We start from the raw sequence: 16952 nt of genomic DNA, 5'->3' as shown, positions 1-16952 counted from the left end.
AAATGCCTACTCACCTCGTAAAACAATGCGGAACACAATTCCAAATGGCATTTTCTTGTTTTCGGAGATACAGACAAATGTCTTCTTCTTTCACACCTTTGTATACCCCATTGAGTCGAATCAGGCACGAAAAGTACCGACTAACTATTTACGCTCGCAGCGCCACTGCCGTTCGCTGGCGGGTGGTTGAATTAGCTTTTAGTGACTTTACCCTCTTCTTTCTAGAAAAATAGTGCGAATCCGTTTTCATTTTTCAAAAAACTGAATTCTGGTATTTGTTATGGATCGATATGTTAACACCGTAATGAACACTCATTATTAAATTATAAACAAAAACTTGCATTCTTAATGATTTGAAATTTATGTATCAATTCAATGCCAAAATAAGATTAGCTTCCCAGGAATAAGGGACATGTAGGGTGTCAAGACTCGCTAAGCAATCACGAATAGGTCTTGGCGATTTGGATTTTGAGAGGTTTTTTTTTTTTTTTTTTTTTTTTTGTTGAAGCGCTGAACGCTAAATCTCGTGTGCCTTAAATAGGCTTTAATTTTTTTTCTCTCACGGCAGATTTTTTTTTACTCGCATAGTAACTTTTTCTCGTCTCGTCAAGACCTTTCAAACCATATATAACACATCGGTATACACCAGAATACCAAGTTTCATACATTTTTGCCCAGTCTTGCTGCAAAGTTTTGTGCGATGTTTCTTTTCTCTTTTCTCCATCAAAATTCTTTTCTCCATCAAAAAATCTACGTCTATTTTAGCCTTCAAGTATGTTCCCCAATCTAGTCTGTCTGACGTGTTGTAGCCAAACTTGAACGAAAGTATTTTTGAAGAATTCAAATGCGTTTTGAAATTCTTTCCCACACTTGATCTCAACGTCTTTTTAATAACAAATTTTTCACCGGCCTGCGTTGCAATGTCAACCTTGATACGGTATTTTTTAATACCGTCGGAATCTGGCAACAAGGCCGAATAAATGTTGAGCGTTGATCGACAGATCATTTTAAGCGAGATGAGATTAGATTTTTTTATGTTCATCAAACACAAAAAATACTGACCGACAGATTTCGTGCAAAAAAGTGTCAAGAAAATGTTTCAGTGTCTATTTTCGAGTAACGATACAATTCAACATAACGTTTAGCCTGATGTTAATTGATGAACATCTACTCCGGAGCTTTTGAAATCTGTCATTTCACGATTTCTATTTTTGAAAAGTCAGTAAAGCAAAGTCAGTTTCACATTCGCTCAGCGACAATGGTTAGAACTAGCTTCAGCTGGAGCTAGCGTCATCCCACCCGGCCGAGAAGTCTTTCGCTGACCCAACACGGGCGCACGTTTTACCGGAAATGTGAAGGCCAAAAACTGGATCCTTGGCACGTTCGGAAAAGCCAACAGGAGAAAGCCCCCGCAATCGCAGATCATCAAACAGGAGCTTGAGCTTGAGTGGAAGCGACAGAAAACACCGGCTTGCATGTGCTTGGGGTAGATAGAGAGAGAGAAGGAGAAAGTGGTTGAAAAAGTACTCCACTGACATCGGATCTGATCCCACTCACGGAATGGATAACCGAAAAGTTGATCCATTTTACTTGCACAGAATGACGATTCCAGTGGCTGGTGGCAGTGACGACCGACGTCGTTCAGTTTACTTTTCATCCGGTACTCACATCGGGAAGGACCGTCGTCGGTCCTCGAGATTCAATTGCACTGGGCCGGTTGGACTCTCACCAGCAGAGACAACCCGTCATTCAATCTGTTCCTCGATAGTGAGGGTCGGGCGACAACTTTATCCGCCCGCCGTCGGCGATAGCAGGAAATGTCTCAATGCTTCGAAAACGTTTTACACAAAGCAGATTCTGCATATTCTGGAGGGCGTCGTCGTTGCGGGCTCGATGGGGGATGCTAAATTTTCGACCAACCTAAAATGTGTAACCAGGTCAGTGGAATCATTATATTATTTGTACAAGTTTATGACAACGCTTGCAGGTAAACTATAATTTAACATAGAGTTAGTTTTGTCTAAAATGCATACAATGTATCATGACGATGCTAAATAAATCTCAAAATTAGGCACCTAACGGACGATACTACGTAAAACTATGTGATGCTAAAAATATTACTGCTGAAAATCGAGTCAAAATGTGTGTTAAAATAATGTTGTCAAATAAATGCATAATTGTAAATTCAGAACGGTTTGATAGAATGTAATACAAATTACTTGAAAATTTCCCTTAATTTTTGATTCTATCACTCTTTTCATTTTCAAACAGATACGTATGTTAGCCAGAAATCTGGCCTATTGCTCGACGATGCTCAAAAATAAACCACTCAGTTTTTACAGAAAGTTACTAATTCACATTTCGAGAAAAAAATTATAGTCAGACGAAAGGAACGCCTATGGGATATCCACCTTTATCTTATGCATGCAATATATTTTTATGACAAACGTTGGAAATAATTCTAGAAAAAAAAGTTATTTCCTGATCGTCAGTGATATGTCGTCGGTGATAGCTACTGATTTGTATTTTGAGTTAACCTTGATAAATACTTTGAAATTTTGAATGTGCCCAGGGATATTCGTCAAACTTTGGCAAAAGTAAAAGACAACAAATTTAAATAAAGTAGTATTGAAGTTGTCGTGACCAGTAACACGAGCAAAAACAAATTAACCGACTGCCACAGTTCCATTATTATCAGTCTAGTATCATTTAGATTGCTGAAAAAAAACTTGAAGAAAACACGGCGTAAATGAACACAGCAGCTGCTAATTAGGTTGGCTAATGAAAAGTTTGTTTCGCCGTGAATGGCAGCTTCGTAATGGATATATCCTGCTTTCTTGCAATTAGGAAAATCAATTTCAGAGCGAGTTTCCATCAAAGTGTTTAAAATCGGATTCTGAACATTTTTCACTTAGGTTGTGCTTAGCTATTATGTGAACCGTTGCGCAAACAAAACTTATTATAATTTCCTTCAAACAAAAATTGAACAAATAATGTGCGAGCACTTCAATTATCATAACTTCAGTTCTCGTACAATCGACGTCTAGCTTTGCTTATTTAATAATGTATTAAAATAAACGAGCGTTCTCGTAAATAATGTATGTGCAAATTAGGACACTTTATGGTTTGCTATTGTCAAAACGCTAAATCTAATTCCCACTCCTCAATCTAATTTCAACCATCATTTGTGCCGATAGCACGGCACCGTCTTCTCACGGTGAATTTCCTAGGCTCATAATGATCTGCATCCCCACCGTCGTCGGCGGCGACGACAGTCGGTAATTTGTGGGAAGAAGGACCTCTGTTCTATCGCTCCACTATATATGTATATTGAGATCCTTCTCACGTAATGACAGTAAAAAGGTTATGCTTTTGCCACCCTAGTTTTTCGCTGGTGATGGGGAAATTTAGTTGCCCGGTGCGTAAATAAGCGCCGATTCTTGTGAAACGATTGTAACGCGTGCTAAGTAACATAGCGCTTCTATTTCCGTGCTTGAATCGCACCACTCACCCACAAGACAATCGTACAATTCATCGACAATAAGTTATTCCTTCGGTAAAACTGTTTGCCTCCGCGCTTGTATTTACAAATATATATTATCATGCTTGGCAGCATGAAAAACATGCAATACCATTCATTAGTAGCAGTTTTCTCATTTGCTTAGGGCATTCTATTCTATGGAGTACTCGTATTATTTAGGGTGGAAAGCTGAAGGCTACATGGTCATATTATGCTATGCTTGAATACTACACCGACTTACCTACGTATGGACACGTACGTTCACATTCAACGTCGTACGGTGACACAAAGAGCGGTAACTCTACTAATTAGGCTAAATTAATACCCATCCGACCAGTTTAAGCAGGTGTTTTGTTGCCTCTAAACTCCTCCTATTCGTATTATGTGTTGAGATTTGGGGTCGGAACAGGAAGCGTCAGGGAGATAACTTCACGCCCGGAAGAATTCCGGAAAAGTTCTATCATTGAATTAATTGTACTGTGTCCGAGAAAGCTGGATTTCAGCGGGAGCGAGGAATTTCTCTTGTAAGCTTAGAAAAATTAAGTTATTTAGGAAGGGCGTCCGGTCCGTAGTTTTCTTATTGCTGCACATTTACGCCTGTCGGCTTTATTTAACGACAATTGTTTTGTTTGTTGTTATTGTTTGAAAAATCAAAATAATCTTTCCAATTAATCTAATTCTGCTTAAGTAATTGCGATCCAATTTTACCACTCAGTGCTGAATCTGGAGCCACGTTTATTGTACTATCGAAATATGTAGAGCCTTGTTAAACGCATGATTCGTCAATCAGAGCTGAAATAAGGCCTTTTTCTCCAGCACAGCCAACGCTAGAGCGTTCAAACGATTTGATTTTGTAACCAATTTGTTGTTGTTGATGTTCTACTTGCTCCAGTCCTCGAAGACACGCTTCTTATTGGAAGTTTAACTCTTAGTAGTCATGTATAAAAGCTTACGTATGCTGGAATTTAGTCTTTATTGTTTTAAACGTTGCGTTGCCAGGTATCCAGATTTATCCGGATTATCCAGATTTTTGGACATGGTTCCAGATAGACAGATTTGATGCTCAATTATCCAGATTTTTCATAAATGATCCAGATTTTATCCAGACTTTATTTTCTCTGTCGCAAAAAGGTCATCACTTCAAATTTGGCGCAATTTAATTAATATTTAGTAATTTTGTCACTTCAAATGTTGGGTACTCCAAGAATTATTATACTGAGTACCCCAAGAATTATCCGAAAAAATTACCTTTTGCCTCACAATATGACTACCAGATTTTTTTCAGATTTGACTGTTTATCCGATCACTGTGGCAAGAGGATGATTTACTGGACCAGTAGCAAGCGGCACATCAACAGCTGATTTCAGCTCAGCCAGGCTGAGCAGACGATTCATTCGGTCACAGCGTTCCATAGTAAACGGATCAACAGTCGGACCGCAGCACTGCATATCATTGTTGAACATGTCCAGACATGTTAGTAATTTTAGTCGGATTTGTCGCGTCGCATTTACTTTCTACCATTTGGCCAGCTGTGAGTGTACCGGTAGCGTGTGTTATGATAATTGTGTCTTGTGAAATAATGTATTAATCTGTTAAGTGTTCTGGGGTTCGCGTTCGGCAATAATTAAAAACTTAGAGCTCTCGAGTGCACGGTCAAATCAAGAATAATCTATTCATTCTATTCCTTAGTCTATACAGGCCGTACGATCGCAGATCGATACGTGACCTTTAATGCTGTGCTCAGCACAATCGCCATCGCTCGTTCATCGTGTGGGTGGCGTGATAGCGTTTATGCTGATCACAGTGTTTACACTATTTAAGTTTATTTTATTTTCTTTCGCTTATCTTAGAAGGGCCGTATCCACCACACTTGTCTTGTAAGGACAGATCGGCAACAAAACTAGGATTTTCGTATAATGACCTCAAATCATCCATTCCACAAAATTTTAGCCAAATCTGATGAACCGCGTACATGAGGCCTGTACACTTAGGTATCATTTTGAGGTATTGTGAGCAAAACACGAGTTACAGCATTTTGATAAAATATCATTTTCTTACCTGGTTTTGGGCTATTTTCTTTTGAAAGTTCTTTATAACTGTAAATATAATCATCATTTATTATCAAAAACATACCTTGTATCATAAATTAACAAGAAAGGACAAAAAAATGATAATTAGATAAACAGTGATAAAAAATAACAATTAGAAAGCTTTATGAACCGATAGGTCTAAGCCAAACAAAAGAGGAAAAAAAAAACAATTCGAAAAAATCCATTTTTTTTTGTTTCAGATTTGCTACGTAGCTTGCCTTGACCCCTCACCCTCCGCCTCGTCACATTTCGTCACAAAACAGCTAAAGACCCCCCTCCCTCCTCAAAAGCTACGTCATTTATGGATGTCCCCTTTCAAATCTTGCAATTTCGTGTTTCTGAAAAAAATTGACACAAAAATTATTACTATGAGGTATTATTTCCGGAACTGTTACGGTTATCGATATTCTGAACTATGTAATTTGAAGGAAATTAGCCGAAGATTTTAGGAAATGTATAAATTTTGACAAGAAGTGTGGCCAGTTGTATGGATATCCATAAAAAACAGTTTTTTTTTATATTTGAAATTGAGTTTTTTTTCTAATGAAATTTTCTCTTGTAATAGATTCCCAAAATTATCTCAAAAATACGACGATGTTGAAAGATTTGAAATCAAAATAAAATCATTTGCGGCAAACCGCAAATTAGTCTTTCAATTGCGGAAATAACCCAGTTGGCCGTATGAAATTGATATTTTTTTGGATTCTTTGTCTAGTTTTCTTCAAAATTCAATCTCCAGAATGCTCATAGATGTAAAATATCCGGAGATAACTGAAAATATACTATTTTTAAAAATGTAACTTAAGGTTTGCTAATACTTCAGGATGATAGATATTTTTCATGTAACGTTTTCTCAGAAACACCGTGAAATTATTAAATTGAAATCAAAATATACTTATTTGCTGAAAAATGCAACGCAACATTAACACATTTGGCAACACTGCCGTCAGAAATTGATATTTATGTTGGATACCTTGACTAATCTTCTTCGAAAATGATGTATTACTTTGTTTCTAGATATTATACTTTTGCAGCCATAACCAAATGAAATTTTTTTATCGAAAACTTGCTCTCTTATCAAGGGGTGGGTCTCACGGGACGAGGAGTGGTCCAATATAATGCTGTGCGAAATTTCAAGGTATCCGAAATTAAATGAAATTTTTCTCGAAACTCATCATGAAATAACTGAAATTTAAGAATTTATGGTAAAGGTCTAGATATATTTAGAGTTAACTTAAGTGAAAAATGTTGAGGTAAACTTCGAAAATTAGGAAAAATATAGTAAACTCTAGATTTCACAAAATTTCATGTGGACCAAAACTTTGAAGCAACTCTAGACCTAAATTAGAACTTATAATGGCTGAAAAATTGGTTGAGAAATTATAAGTTGATACTATTTTCTGAAATAATGTGTTCTCAGTTACGTTAATTTTCGTTTAATTTCGAGAAACTCGAGATATCGCGAAATTTCGCGCCTTTTTAATCCAATCGGCACCAAAGTTGGTATTTTTTCTCAAGGATCTTATGTGAACAACTCTCCAAATTTTGAGCTAAATCTAGTTTGCGTGAATTGAGTTTTGGTGCGACCACTCGACCAGTGCGGTTCGGTTTTTCAAACGCTCTGGTCCGCTTTATATTGCTCGATTGCTTGGATGGCGTAGCACCAAAAAAATCGTGTGTGATTGCGAAAAGTGCTGTGATTTCAATCGCATTTTTCTTAGACTACTTATAATATTATCGCACTTTTGTTTAGTGTAGAGGGTGGAGAAAAAGATGTTACGAAGTTTGGCGGTCTCGTACTACCGGTGAAAGTGATGCCAATGTGAAATCTGTGGAAAAACGTTTAGAAAATTCTAAACTATTGAAGTGTCGCAGAAGATTTTATAAGATAAAAACGTTAATGGCTGCGTACCCGGACTGTCTCAAAGAATAGGTGCTTCTCGGTGTCTTATTGTTCTTTTCGCTGGTGTGATTAGGTGTCCAAATGATTGCGATGCGTCGGTGCTATATAACCACATAGCATATTTTGTGGCCCGACGCGATTCGGAGCAATAGTACGGCCTAGCACATATTGTGACTAGGTGTCCGCATCTCGAACGCCATATATCGACAAAAACGTTTATTATAGAAAAATATGTAAGGCTCAGGGTTGAAGTTTGGTTGCCAGACGGAGGAATGGAGAAAATAGCTTGTATGCTACGCAAGATAAGTAACATTTCTTTTATGGATAATAACTGCGCGCGCATTATTCTTATTAATTTTACATTATACTGCTCCGTACAGCTTCTTATATTTACGATTCAAATAGTATTTTTGCATCGTTTCCTTAAATTACCTATGCAAGTATGTATGTATAGAAGTTCACATATTTTATAATACATATCATGCATATGTGTGCCTGGCTCCTGCCTAGGGTTTGCAATCCCGGGAATTATCTTTTCCCGGGATTTCCGAATCCCGGGAACAGAATTATTGATTCCCAGGATCCGGAGATTTCCGAATCACACGAAAAATTTTGCAAGATTTAATATAGTTTCCCATTCCATAGTGCAATAAAACTAAATATCCTATCGAAAAGCGAAACTTACGTTGTTAAAAAGTAGCAGCTTTATAATGGGCACTATACGAAGCAAATATTTGCTTGAAATCACGGTCAATATTTGCTGGCCGTGTAATATCAAATTGTTTGCTCCAATGTGACGAATATCACAAATATTTGCTGTCTTGTTCATTTAACGAAAAATACAAATTTTTGAAACCTGTAAGTTGATAGAAAAATTTAGAATCCGTAAATCAATGCGACCAGAAATAAATAATTTGATAAAATTCAGTCAGTGTAACTTGGGTCGTGGCCGCAATTTCACATGAAAAATCATCTTCGCAGGTTGATTACGTAGGTATTCCAATGCCCTAGAACTGACTTATTTAGAGTCGTATTGAAGTGATTATTTAGTATTCTATCATTTTTTTCGGTTTGTCTTGGTTTTTTACAAGAAAAAACCGCCAAGTGGCCAAATAATATTCTAGTTGAACAATCAAAATTCTTACACGGAATCCTGCTCTCTATCAAACACTAGCGGTGATTCAGCGGACTTAAGTGAAGTTTTACAGAAGAAAAAATACATTATTTGGGGTTAAAGGAAATTTTCAACCCACTCTTCTGCAAATATTGCAACAAAAATCGTTGCGAATTCGAATAACTTTTATTTTTTTAATTTGTTTTCATACGAATTGATAATGAAGTTGTAAATGATTTTTGGATACCTTTTATCAATAAATTTTATTTGAAATTAAATTTTTTGCTTTGAAATTATTTTTCCATTCCCGGTTCCCGGGAATTCCCGGGAAAGGAGATATTTCATTCCCGTTTCCCGGGATATCAATTCCCGGGATATCAATTCCCGGGAATATTGCGAACCCTACTGCCATCTTTAAGGTTGGTTTAAACTAGTCTAAAAACGTAAAATTCATGCATCATCATATTTACTATACAAACCAGATTCTTTTTATGTGTTGGCTTCGCTCGCTTCCAAGGAATTATAATTATTTTGTATTGTATTTCATTCAAGTAAATCAGACATATTTGAATGTGTCCCCAAAAGCCTTCATATGGTTTATTGGTATAAATCAGATCCACATCGTGTAGAATAATGTGCGTGGCCCCAATAGCATTATATTGTGTATATCGGTCTAAAATCAGTGAATTCAAACAATTTTGTTCTCTATTGAAATAAACCATACACACCTGTGCGCGGCTCCAAAGGCATTGTTAATGTCTCTTGGTCTAAACCGGTACCAAATATGAATAATCTAATTGTGCTCCTCTAGTCAGCCGGCTGAATATAAAATAAACCGAAAATAGCTAAATAGATACTGGTAGGAGGTTCATGTATGATCGCATCACTGATCCAACAAGCCCTCCCCTATTAACAAAAACCTCCTTCCTGTGACTTTTGTGAAGATGCAGAGGTTAACACGGTCTCCAAATAGCAAGGGTCACACTAACATCCCTTCCCTCTTCCCACCTGATTGCAAGGACGTGGTCGATGTCGTTATTGATCCTTCATAGTATTGAGTCACTGAAACTTGTACAATGAGAATGGTCGATCACCCCCAACTCCATTCAGTTGATTCACTGTGCAATTCTACTGATTCGGATCAATCACGGAGTGCAACCATTGATATGAGTCAGTCAAACTGAGCATTTCTGATTCATATTTAAAACATTTTTCAGATATTTTAAGGCCAAACAAAATCAAATCAAAAATGGCCGACTTTAAACCACCACATCGAATTTTCTAGCACACAAAACTCGGTAACATTTATAACATCGCCTATGAAAACGCTATTTTAACGTTTGCTGTAGTGAAGCAAACATAAAATAGCGTTTTTAGAGTGAACGCGGTAGCTATTTCCGAGTCTTGTGCTTCTGAAAATTCGAAGTGGTGGCTCGAAATCAGCTGTTTTTGGCTTCAATACCGTTTCACCTTGAGGCATTCTTAAAAACAATCTAAACATATAGAAATGCAGCTCTGTCTTACTAAGATAGTTTGAGACCTCTCCCTATTATGAAAGGGAGGGGTCCAAAACAAATGAAACACGAATTTTTGCACATCTCGAAAACTAATCGAATAAATGCAACCAAATTTAGCATGTAGAAGTTTTAAAACCAAAAAATGTTTCAATGGCGCCTCGATACCCCACCCTCTTTTGGTAGAGAGGGGTCCCATACAAATGAAACACAAATTTCCCAGAACTCGAGAACCAATCGAGCAAATACACCAAATACGGTATGTTGAGGTTATTGGGTGCAAGAAAATTTTTAAGATGGTTCAACACCTCTCCCTCTTCTGGAGAAAATGGCTCCCATACAAATGAAACACAAATTGCTTCACATCTCGAGAAATAATCAAGTAAATGGACCCAAACTTGGCATGTGGAGGCTTTTAGGAGCAAGAAATATTTTTGTGGTAGTTCGACACCCCTCCCTCTTCTGGAAGGAAGGGGTCCCATACAAATGAAACACGGAACTCTGCACATCTCGAGAACTAATCAAGTAAATGGAACCAAATTTGGCGTGTAATAGTTTTTAAAGCCAAAAAATATTTCCATTGTGGTTCGAAACTCTTCCCTTTTCTGATATGATGGACTCTTATACAAATTAAACACGAATTTCTATGGTCGTTTGACACCATGGAAAAGGAGGGGATATTTCAACCAGTTTTTTCGGAAAACAGTCTAAAATAACCGAAATGATAAACAGGAGCCAAAAATCGACTCAAGACACTATTTTTAAATTTAGTGGTCCCTGTGGTTCTGTGGTTAGCGATTCCCGATCAGGGCGAAGATCTTTTCGAGCTGGAAATTTGCTCGACTCAGCACTGGGGCACGGTGTAAAGTTGTACTTATTCTTATACTTGAGTTTGCGTTACTTATTGTAGCATATGGGGAAGGGGGGTAGTTGAAACAATTACGTAACTGTGATTTTCCTTCAAAATAGAAAATGTCTGCGGGTTTAGCGCTACGTGATTTCAGGGGGAAGTCATATTGAACGTTACTTATCCTTACATAGTGGGAGGGGGGGTAGTCTAAAATCTGGATTTTTAGTGTTACGTAATTTGTGTACGACGCCTTACGAGCTTTGAATTTGAGTTCATTTTCCTTTAATTTATTTGAATATAAGTTGATGAGATAAAACTATATAGTTTCACAAGCTCTTTTCCACTCTTTTCCATTGACGAATGAAACCTAATTTTGACGTGAATAGAAATGAAACCGCCGCTATTAAAACTGAGATGGCAACTTTGAATAAAAAAAATTCAAAGACTCGATATACCTTTCGCAACTTTTTAAATTAAAATTAACTTTTTAAATTGAAATTAACAGTGGAAAAATAATATAACGAAAGTGTTTACTACATCATGGAGAAGGCACATTTTTAAGGTTATGAATGTTCACAGTCTTAAAAAATACACACGAACCAAAAAAATTATAAATGATCCTGGAATAATAAAATTCACTTATTCAAGCTTCCAAAGTTGTAATATCGTCCTTATCATTGCGCCGTTTTTCGGAGAACGCCGCTCACGACGATGAGCTTACGTGACTTTGCCAGAGAGGTGCAGCGTAGCATTCGCAATTTCACGGATTATTTCGCTGGATAATTGCGAGAAAAGTTCAACCATCAGTGCCTGACATGTGGCTATACTAAACAACTGTACAACGCTCGGGCTGTAATGTGCCTCGGCGGTACGGCACTTGTGCCGGCACAGGAATATAAAGAGCAAAACGATTTGCATTTGCATTCGCCTGGTGATGGTAGAGAGGGAGGGCACTTCGGTTAGGCTATCATTCCAAGTTAATCTCATTCACCATTTTGTTGACTTTGATCTGATTGCGTGTAACCGGGCGAAAAAATGCTGCTCATGTTCTTAGTTTGTGAACGATTTACACCAAAAGCTCCAAGCTACCATCAAACGTCTGCGTTGTCGGTCGAATCGTTCACTTTCCCTTCAAACCGATTGCCGAGATTCAGACGTAGTAAGACCAATAATTTACATGTACTGAATGGCTGGCTGGATCTTCTCCTTGGCCGCATTTTCAAACAAAATAGATCATAGTTGCAGATGAGCCCGCTATGACGTACGAAAAATGTTGCCCCCTCTTTTACCCTTTTCTCATTGTTGAGTAAAAGTGAAAAGTGCACAATGTTATAATAGCAAGACCTTACATGATACATTCTGAATCAGCGAATAAAATATTTTTCACTAAAAAATACACATTTCGGTTTCACTCCCCCAGCACGGGGTAGATAAAACGCCTGAAGCTTCATTTTGGTAACTACGAACATTGAAAAGGACGAGCGCAGCTGGTTGGGTCCCTGCAAGCGGCGGGGGAAAACAGCGCAATGAAAACTATGGTTTATTTTTTCTGAGTCACGCGTTATCGTTTTGACTGCGAACACAAAGTTGCTAACCTATCCCTGTGTCAGCCGTTTCATCCGAGTCGGGCTGTCCGTTTTTTGTGCGAATGGAAGCCATGTGCGGAGAAGTGAGTTTTTTTCCTTCACTTCTTCGCATGTTGGGTCACCCTCGAGGGATACGCGCAATGCCAATGTGAGGATGAGGATAGCCTCACTCGCATGTAGTCGAATTATTCGAAGCAACGATAGTTTTCTATTGCGTCTCCCTTTTTTTTTTTGTCGTTCCTTCTGGGTTGATATTGGACAGGGAAATATCATGGTTTTGAATTTCAAATCGAAAGCATTGCATATGGATTAGAATGCGGCGCACGTGTGGGTCAGTACAGACAATGATGCTGCTGCCAGTATTGCGCGGGTACGCAGCTTCGGGGCGATGTGAGATTCAACAGTTTTCACGGTTGGTATTGACACACGTGCAGTGAAGCGGAAAATTGTCAGTCGATGTTCAGATTTTATATCAATAGCTTGGTCTTTCAGTATTATACTTTCAGAGAAATAACATTCTTTTTGATTGATGGTTAAATTTAATATTTCATCGCATACCTCCAACGTTGCGACATTTAAAATTGTTGGTTAGTTATTTTGGCTTCAAGACATTTTTGATTTTTTTTATTTGAGTTTAGATTTTTGGAATTGAACTTTTTTTAATTCCTAGACTCTTAGATTTTTGAACTTCAAGCATTTTCTAAGCTTATCGGTGACTACAAGAAACTAAATATTAGAAGCTTTAGTTAAATATATAAACTTTATTAATATTGTTGATGATAGAACCGATGTAGGCAAACCAGTATTTATATTAAATTTGAGTATTTATTTGTTTTACAATATTTGATGTAATATTTATAAACAAGGATAAATAAACCATATTTTACAAAAAAAAAATTAAATATCTAATTTTCTAGAAACTTCAAACCTCAAGACATTTAGACCTGCAGACTTCGACATTCCTAGATTGATAGATCTCCAAATTTTAAGACCTGTAGTCATTTCGACATTTAGATTTTCAGACCTTTAGGCTTTTGACAATTTCAGCTTTAAGACTCCTAGACTTTTGAATTACTAGGTTGTGAGATTTATTCAGATTTTAAGACTCTAGGATCTCTGGACTTTCATACCTGTGAACTTCAAGATTTATAGACTTTTAGATCTCCTGACTTTAAGACAGCTCGAGATTTAAACCTTAAGACTCATATCCATCTAGACTTTCAGATCTTTAGATTGTGAGACTTTTAGACTTTTCAACCTCTAGATTAAAAGTCTACCTCTGGACTTTGAGATATTTAGACTTTTAGATTTCTAGACATGTCGATATTAATTGTGCTTCTAGACAGTTTTACCTCTAGAGTTTAAGAACTTTTGAACTGTAGTCCTCTAGACTTTTAGATTTCTAGACCTTTGTGCCTCTAGACGATTCGATTTTCTCTAGATTCTAAGACCTCTTGACTTATCTAGACTTTTTGATCTCTAAACTTGAAGTTTTTAGACGGTCAAACCTTTTGAATTTTTGGCCTATAAAGTTAAGCACTCGTAGATTTGAGGAATATAAAATTTTAATCCTTTACATATACCTAGATATTTAGACCTGTTAACTTTAAGACCTCTGTACCTCTACACCTCTACACCTTTGGACTTTTAGATTTTTATACCTCTGAAATTTCAGACCTCTAAGCTTTTAGATTTCTATATTTTTGGACTTGAAATCTTTCTGATTTCTAGACTTTCAGATTTGTAGACTCTTAGATTTCCAGATTTTTGAATCCTTAGATTTTAAGACGTACAGACATTGTTAGCTCTAGACTTTTGGATTTCCAAACTTGTTGAATTATTAACTTTTAGACCGCAAGACTTCAATGCCTCTAAATTTCAAGACATCTAGAGTTTGGAGCCAAACTTATAGATCTCTAGAAATCTTGACCGCAGAACTTTAAGACCTCTAGGCTTTCAAATTTCTTGACTTTCAAACCTCTATTTGTTTTTTAATATCCAAGATCACTAACTTTAAGACTTCTAGACTTCAATACTCCTAGACTTTGAGATTACTAGACTTTTAGACCGGACTTTTAAGACTCTAGACATGAAAACCTCTAGGATTTTACATCTTTTGACTTCGAGACCTATAACTTTTAGACTTCTAGACTTTTAGTTCTCGAGACTTTCAGACGTCTAAGCTTATCGATCTCTAGACTTTAAGACCTGTAAACTCTTACACTTTTAAGCTTTCAGACTTCTAGACTTTTAAACCTCTGGATTTTTAGACCCCTAGACTTTTAGATATCTAGACTTTCAGATCTCCAGACTTTTTGACTTCTAGGTATTTAGAAAACCAGATTTTGAAACCTCTGTACTCTTAAACATTCACACTTTTAGATCACTAGCCTTTTGGATTTCTAGACTCTAGGACCTCTATCCTTTTAGACCCCTACAGATTTAAACCACCAGAATTTCAGACCTCTAGACTTTCAGACTTCTAGACTTTTAAATCTCTAGACTTTTGAACCACAGGACTTTCGGACTTATAAACACTTAAGCCCATAGACCCCCGAACATTTCAAAATCCTGAAGTCTAAAATGCTAGAGTTCTAGTCTTTTTGACTTCTGGATTTTTAAACCTCTGTATTTAAGACCTCTAAATTTGTAGATTTTAAGAGCCCTAGGTTTTCAAATTTCTACACTTTAAGATCTCTAGACTTTTAGACCACTAGACTTTTGGGCCTCTAGACTTTGTGACCTCTAGGTTCTCAGATTTTAAGGTTTCAAGACCTCTGAGCTCTTAAACATTCACACTTGTAGACCACTAGTCGTTAAAATTCCCGAAATTCAAGACCGCTAGTTTTTAAGACCCCTACACTTCCATAACTCTAAACTTTTAGTCTTCTAGACTTTTGCACTATTAGACCTCCATACTTTTAGACCTCTAGACTTTCAGACTTTTAGACTTAGACTTCTGAACTATTGGACCTCAAGATTTTTAGACTTTTAGACACTTAAACCTCTAGAGTTCTGAACTTCTTGACACCAATCTCTTACACTTCTGCACTCTTCAACCTCTTGGCTTCAAGACCTCAAAACTTTCATATCTCTAGACTTTTCGACCTCTAGGTTTTTAGACCTCAAAATTCAAAAATATCTGAATTAATAAACTTTCACACTTTTAGACCTCTCAGATTTCTAGACCTTTAGACCTCAGGACTTTGAGTTATTCAGACTTTTAAATTTTTAAACTCCTAGACTTTTAGACCTTCAGACTTCTAGACCTCTAGATATTTAGGCTTCTAGACCTTTAGACCACAAGACTTTTTGAGATTTTTGGACTTCTAGACACTTAGACCCCTAAACCTCTAAACATCTAAAGTCCAGAAGATCTAGTCCTTTAGACTTCTGAACTTTTAAACCTCTGAACTCAAAACCCTCTAAATCTGTAGACTTCTTGACCTTTAGATTCCTATGCTTTAAAATCTCTTGAGTTTAAGAGCTCTAGACTTTGAGGCCTCTAAACTTTTATTTCTCTAGATTTTTAGACTTCTGAACTTTTAGGCTTCCAATTTTCTAAACCTCTAGGTTCTTAGATCTCAAAACTTTGAACCCTCTAAACTCTTAAACTTTCACACTTTTAGACCTCTAGTCTTTTAGATTCCTAGAATTCAAGACCTCTAATTATTCAGACCCCTACACTACAGTCCTCCAGACTTGTACACTTTTAGACCTTTAGACTTTTAGACCCATAGACTTTTGGACCTCAAACTTTCAGACTTCCAGACACTTAAACCCCTGGAGTGCTACACTTCTGGACTTAAAACTCTTATACTTCTGGACTTTTGAACCTCTAGTTCTTCAAGAACTCTAAACTTTCATACCTCTAGACTTTCTGACCTCTAGGTTTTCAGATCTCCAGACTTTAAAGTCTATAAATCCTTAGTGTTTTACAATTCTAGACTCCTAGGCTTCAAGATTTTCAAACTTTAAAACCTCTAGACTTTCCAACCCCTGTATTTTTATAATTCTAGACTTTAAGACCTCAATACTTTTAGACCTCTAGACTATTATACCCCTGAACCTCTAAGCATTCAAACCTTATGACATTTAGACCTTTATATATTTAAAACCTGAGACATTTAGACATTTAGACTCCTAAACTCTTAGATCTCTAGACATTTAGGTCTTTAGACCAACAGACTTTTAGGCCTCTATACTTATAACCCTCCCAGCTGGACTCGAGGTACGATGCTTACCCAAAAAGCCAGTCATCGTAGGTTCGGATCTCGGCTCGGGAGAGACTGTTAGTGTCAGTAGGATTGTAGCGCTAGTCCCGCAACTGTTCTGTACACTAAAACAGTTGACTGCGAAGCCTGTTTATAATAAA

This window comes from Wyeomyia smithii, chromosome 1, assembly GCF_029784165.1.
Source record: "Wyeomyia smithii strain HCP4-BCI-WySm-NY-G18 chromosome 1, ASM2978416v1, whole genome shotgun sequence".
NCBI classification, from domain to species: Eukaryota; Metazoa; Arthropoda; class Insecta; order Diptera; family Culicidae; genus Wyeomyia; species Wyeomyia smithii.
Note: the sequence above shows the minus strand (reverse complement) of the source record.